The 6,081-nt window shown below is 44.8% G+C and overlaps 1 pseudogene; it reads left to right on the forward strand.

The window, feature by feature from the left end:
• The first annotated feature begins 3,003 nt into the window (after window positions 1–3,003).
• LOC123410243 lies at window positions 3,004–5,559 on the forward strand (annotated as a pseudogene).
• Window positions 5,560–6,081: the final 522 nt, after the last annotated feature.

A 6,081-nucleotide genomic window follows, 5' to 3' on the forward strand; every position in this document is an offset into this window, starting at 1 on the left:
GCGAAGAAGACGCCGAAGAAGTTCCTCCGCCGTAGACCGAAGCAGGGAAGGAGTCCGCCCGGTTCGCCCCGTTGACGAGGACGAGCTCGACGGGGGGGGGGGGGGGGTCGCTCCTCGGGGTCCTAACGCCGGGAATGGGACGCGGGGAGCCGCCCCGAGGCCCCGGACATGGCGGCCGGTGCCGGAGACGACGGAACGGCGGGTTGACGGAGGAGGCGCTGCACTCTCTCTCTCTCTCTCTGCTACCTCACAGGAGCTACCAGGGAAGAACGAGGACAGGAGGAAACTGGCGGCGCTGGGGGGGAACGGAGAGGGAACCCTAGGGCAGAGGAGGAGGCCCCCGGGCTCCTTTTATCGTCTCGGGAGGCGAGCTCGAGCCGCTGGATTAAGGAAGAGGCGATCGAGAGGTGGAGCTTAGGTCGTACAGGAGTGACGTCGGGAGGAAGAAGAAAACGCTCCCAGCGGGCTCTGTCGCCAGGGTGGAGACCTACTGGGCCAGCACGGGAGGAAGGCTTAATGGGCCAGGGAAAGAAATAACCACAGGAGGTTTAACCAAATAGATCAACAGGGAAAAGAATGCTTCCAGGGAAGAAAAATATTACCCAAGAAAACTACTATGTTAAAAATTAAAAGGAAAATCCTGCTAGACATAAGAAATGATAGCCCAATAGGGAAAAATAGGAATGCAATACTTGGAGATGTTTGAAATAAATGCAAAACAGTAATTAACCTACTATTTTGAGTTTATTTGCACCTCTAAAAATCATAGAACAAACCAGAAAAATTGTACCCCCTCATAAACACATTTTTAGGAGGGAAAAGGAGTTTAAAAGCAAGAGCTTAAAATGACTAGCACTCACTCCTACATCACACACACCATTATCACATGCATCACAAGGTAGTGCAAAACCACCACATAACCCTAGCAAGATCACATGCACTCTCAACACCACACACTACTCCTAGTAACTTCAAATGCAACATGATCATGGCATGCAATCATAAGGTATGGCAAGGCATGATATGCTATGCATGCATGCAAGGGAAGTAAGCACTACGGAACACACATGAAATCATGGCACAAAATGATATCATCAAGATCTCTGACAAGGTGGCCCCACATGGAAGGTTACAAGAAGGGAAAGTTCTACACTTGGGGCATTACAGGACAGAAGTGTTATGTGGGAGAATGGCTGAGTATTTTTGGTGGATATCTCTGAGCACTTGAGCAACCAATTCATCTTAATACCTCATCCCCTTTTAATAGTATTGGCTTTCCTATGTCTCAAAAAGTGATTTCTCACAAAAGTAAAATGAAGAATCTTCTAGCTTGAAGCTTGAGCCAATCTTATTCCTTCCTTCCATCAAGGGGATCTCCACATAAACCTTTAGCCAATGCATTGTTTGAACTTTTCTGAAATACACTTGAATAAAATCATTAGTCCAATGATGCATATGTTGTGATCAATTATCAAAACCACCTTAGTGAGCAATTGTGCTTTCAGTTGGAGGTTCCACGTCAGCCGACGTGTCGAAGCAGGACGATATGTTGGAAATTGGCTCGAAGAAGAAGTGGCACGACAATGCTGACACAGGTCAAAATTTGTGACATAGTCAATGTCGTCTTGATGAAGTGACCACACAGTGATGCCAGTGGGCCCGCCCTGTGTTACCTGTGGGCAACGACGTTGGTGATGATTTAGCCTTCGCTATGTTGGCCTCTTGGTCGGCTCTCCGACTCAATGATGCGATGAGGTTGACCTCGGCGCGACAAAGTGGCGATATGACTAGCACATGTGGCTTGTGGTGGAGCAATGTTGTCGGTTTGTTTGACACCGACGCGACAGTGACGATTACCTTAGAAAAGGCTTTAAAATTTGTTGGAACATGTTTGAGAACACAACGCAATACTCTAGGACAAAATTCCTTGAAAAAATACGACTGGTAACTCGTTCATGAAAAAGATGAATACGGTCAGATTCGTTTTCGCACAAAAAATAGAACCGGAAATTGATGCACTCATTGGACATTTTCAGGAGTTTGAATGATCGGATCAAGCTGAAATCTTGAGGTCTTATTGATATAGGAGTTCCGCAGCTGATGAGTGGCTCGATCCTCCACAAGATATCCAAGCTGAGCTCTAGACACCTCGCCCCAAAATCGCCCAGGTTCCCGTCCAGACTCGACATGACTCCGGTATATCAGAGAATGCCGGATATTTCTTCATCGAGATAAGCCAAAATTGTACAAGGTGGTTGCAAACTCAATTCCACACTTTTCTACCAAAGTAATCGTCAAAGAGATGCTTGAGGAGGCAGGGACTACGAACAAAGATCTGTTCTCTAGAAAAGTTGCACGGTCGCCCGTGGGCAATGTTGACGTTGGGCCCCCCAAGTTCCATCAAAGATTGTCTCGTCATCTTGATAGAAATGAGAGTTGATGTTGATGAAAGCACCTGTACGAACTTAATGATCCGACGCGGAGCGTAGTCCTCGATCTTGCCGAGGTGACCAGTCTAGCCGGTGACGAAGATGCGGTCACAAGTTGAACTGTTTCGTCTGTCCGTCACGACCAAACAGATACATTCGGACCAAGTGCGGACGTGTGTTTTGTCTGTCCGGTTGTAGATGTGCTAACCAAGTTGCCAAGCGGGACTGACGGGCGGTGTCAGATCAATGAACCACATAGCATTTTTATTTCTACGCTCTATAATATACTTCCTCCGTCCTATAATATAAGAGCGTTTTTTACATTAGTATAGTGTCAAAAACGCGACGGAGGGAGTAGAATTATATAGTGTCAAAAACGCGACCGAGGGAGTAGAATTATTGTGAACCATCATGCCTCTTATGTGCAACTTTTGGTCCTGTAAGCTCGAATTGATTATTGTTATTGTTATTACTTTTCCACGAAACTGGTCAAGGTGAACCTAAGCCATTCGTTTTTCGCCTGAAACGGAAACCTAGTCTACGCGCGCTGGAAAGAAAGCTTTGACGTTTGCTGCTTAGAGATGGATGGCTACCTTCTTGAGTTTCTCTCTGGCCAATCTTCCTTCCTACCCTGCTTTCTCTTAGGCCTCCGTCTTCCCCTCTCCGCCATCTTCCTTCCCCATCTCGGCTGCCTAGGACAGCCGGCCGGGCTGCCGGGACGAGCTTCACCATGGAAGGTTATTAATGCTTCTCGTCCTGCTGTTGCATTTGGGTTTGGCCAAGCAGGGAGGCTTCATGCTCGAAGAGATTCCCTATGTGCATAGATCTGGCAGCTAGATCGATCTGAGAAGTACAAAGATTACTCCTTTGAAATGAGGCCTTAGCTCCTCTGCTTGTTTTGCGTGCGTGTAGTTCAATTACAAGTAGTTAGTACTCGGTTCATTTCTAGCTGCTAGCTACGGCCCTGCATGGTGTGCGCCTCTTATTTGAATCTATTATTGACGATACATCCATTCATGGACGCAGCTTCTTTCAAATTAACCAGTACTAGTAGTATGTTTGTACTTTGTAGCTACCTAGATCCGTGGATTGACAAAACGGTGAGTATACTAACACTTTGCTATTGCAGATAATCACTCGAGAACCTTCAGGGGGCTTGCTTTTGGTGTAGCCGGAGAGTTTAAAGTAAAGGTGGAGGACGAGGAAGCGAGGAATCGTACTGATTCTACCACTTTTGGTCTGCACCGATGTGTTTATACCGTTGGTCCAGTCGAATCCCAGAAGATGGTCAAGAAGGGTAGCTTGGATAATCAAATATCAAAAGAGCAATTTGTTTTCCTTGCTAGCTTGAACAAGCACCCAAATGCATTTTTTGTTGAGAACTACTACATGGATGGGGATGGCATTGGATGTCTTGTAGTGGAGTCTCTCAACGGCAGATTCCAAAGCTGGCTTAACTATCAGGTTGACACGAAGAATAAGCAGCCTAGTGCTCCTACGTTGTTTACTGCTGATGGGAGAATGCTGCCGATCGTTGCGGACCATCATTTTGTAAGTTAACTGGTGGCTTCTTATAATTTGTAGTGCTAGTATGTTCATCCGTTTTTTACCTCCTTACACTTCTTCGCGGATGGCATGCGTTTCCAGCATCATCATTTAGTATCTCTTTAATTTTGTTTATTGTAGACAATCCATTTTCTGGCTAGTAACAAGTACACTTGGTGCACAGATCTCTCTGTAGCTTTGTAGAGCATGTACTGGAGAAGTGATGGTATCCTCGGCACCTCACCATGGATGATCTGTACCTCAAGATGATGAATAATCAACCTACATTGAAAGTTTTGATGTCTGATGGTAACTACATACCTACACATGCCTTTCCTGTATTTGTGTGACTCTACTTTCATGCCGTGTACATCTTTTAAACATGACCGATCAGATTGTTGATGCACGTTTTAATTGCTACGCTATGCAGTGATACAAGGTACTACTCCAACAAGAATTGCCTCGGTGTGGAACCATGTTAAGGAAATCATCACCCACTGTTGCACACTTGACAATGCCACACTGAGTGGTGACAGTAGTAGCTTTTATGACTTCATTGGTCGTCAATCAAAACGCGTACCATTAGAAACATATCCCGATGCTTGGAGTTATGCTGACAAGTCTGCTTACCTACTGCTCATAATGCAAGAAGAAAAGGTGATGATGAAACGGTATGTTCAAACGTCAGGCATTGTTTGGCCAACTGAAGATGGACTCATACAACCAATGTTGCAACTCATCCTCGATCACGATAAGACATCAACATATGATACAGATGTACCATGGGATTACATCCGACTCTGCCGAAATGTCAATAAGAAATTTGACGTACCTAAATCTGTGAAGGTTTCTGAATAGAGCGCATTACAACATAAACAAAACATAAATGACAACACTGATTTCCGAATTCTGTTTCATCTACAGGCAGTGATTAAAGATCACATTGGTTTCCTGAAGAAAATGGAGGAGTGGACACCAATGATCTGGGCAAACTTGTATGAAACTATCGGTAAGTATTGTCAGTCTTTTAATCGCGATGGTATTATTAACTGATGTTGATCATTTAATTCAAAAGTGTCAATCCTTTCATGCAAAAAAATATATCAAGACTGTTTTTGTGTGTTTTTTACCTGTGTTGAATCAAGATCGGTCCGAGTTTTATCCGTTACAAAAAAGAGACCGGTCTGAGTTCGTATTAGATGTCTTACATGTTGCCTGATGTTTCCTTCATGATTAGACAATTCAAATTAAATATCTTACTCTTTTTCCCCACGTTTGCTTCTTAATTAGGACCTCTTTCATTGAGGCGATGAAACCTGGTGACTACCAAAGTCTGTTGTATCTGGAAGCTCGTTTGGTGGAGTACTTAGGCTTGAAAGAACCGGCTGAACTTCAAGAGAGAAACAAATGAGGGATTGTTTTGTTATGTATTGTAGTGTACTAGCAGTCGTCTGCTGAAGACATGAATTCCCGCCCCCTGCTACTACTTGTTATGGTTGTTATTGTACTTATCTTCTCTGAGGACATCCAGCACCCCCTAGTACTATCCATGGTTCTTAATCCTAACATGAATTTTAACCAAAAATGAGATACTCATTTTCCTTTTCATGAAACCAAGATTGGGCGCACTAGGCCATCCCGTTTTCTCTCTCGCCTCACCTCTTCTCTTGCAGCGCCGCCGGCGACCCATCTGTCTCCGCGTTTGGCACGCCGGAGAAAGCTCCTGCCTAGACAACCGTCCCTTTTCTCCCATCATCTGATCGCATCCCCCACCGTCCGTCCCCCCCCCCTCCATATTCATTTAGCGGCAACCTGTCTGAGCCCAAACTGCAGCCCAAAAAACCAGGTATTACATCAGATTTGTTTACAACACTCTCTAGTTGAAGAGCTTCTCTGGCACAACTGTGTGCAACAGAATTAAGAGCTGGCTAATTGTAGTACGGTTAATATAATGAATCTCAAATCCCTGAAAACTAACACTATAATCCTGAATCCCCTTGAGGATGTGAAAACCAATCGATTTCTACTCAAACCGGATATCCCGCAACTGTTTTGTATTTAAACAATCAGTCTCAATCACAACAGATGTGAAGCGAGTCTCCCTCGC

Source organism: Hordeum vulgare, chromosome 1H (assembly GCF_904849725.1).
Source record: "Hordeum vulgare subsp. vulgare chromosome 1H, MorexV3_pseudomolecules_assembly, whole genome shotgun sequence".
In the NCBI taxonomy this organism is placed as follows: Eukaryota; Viridiplantae; Streptophyta; class Magnoliopsida; order Poales; family Poaceae; genus Hordeum; species Hordeum vulgare.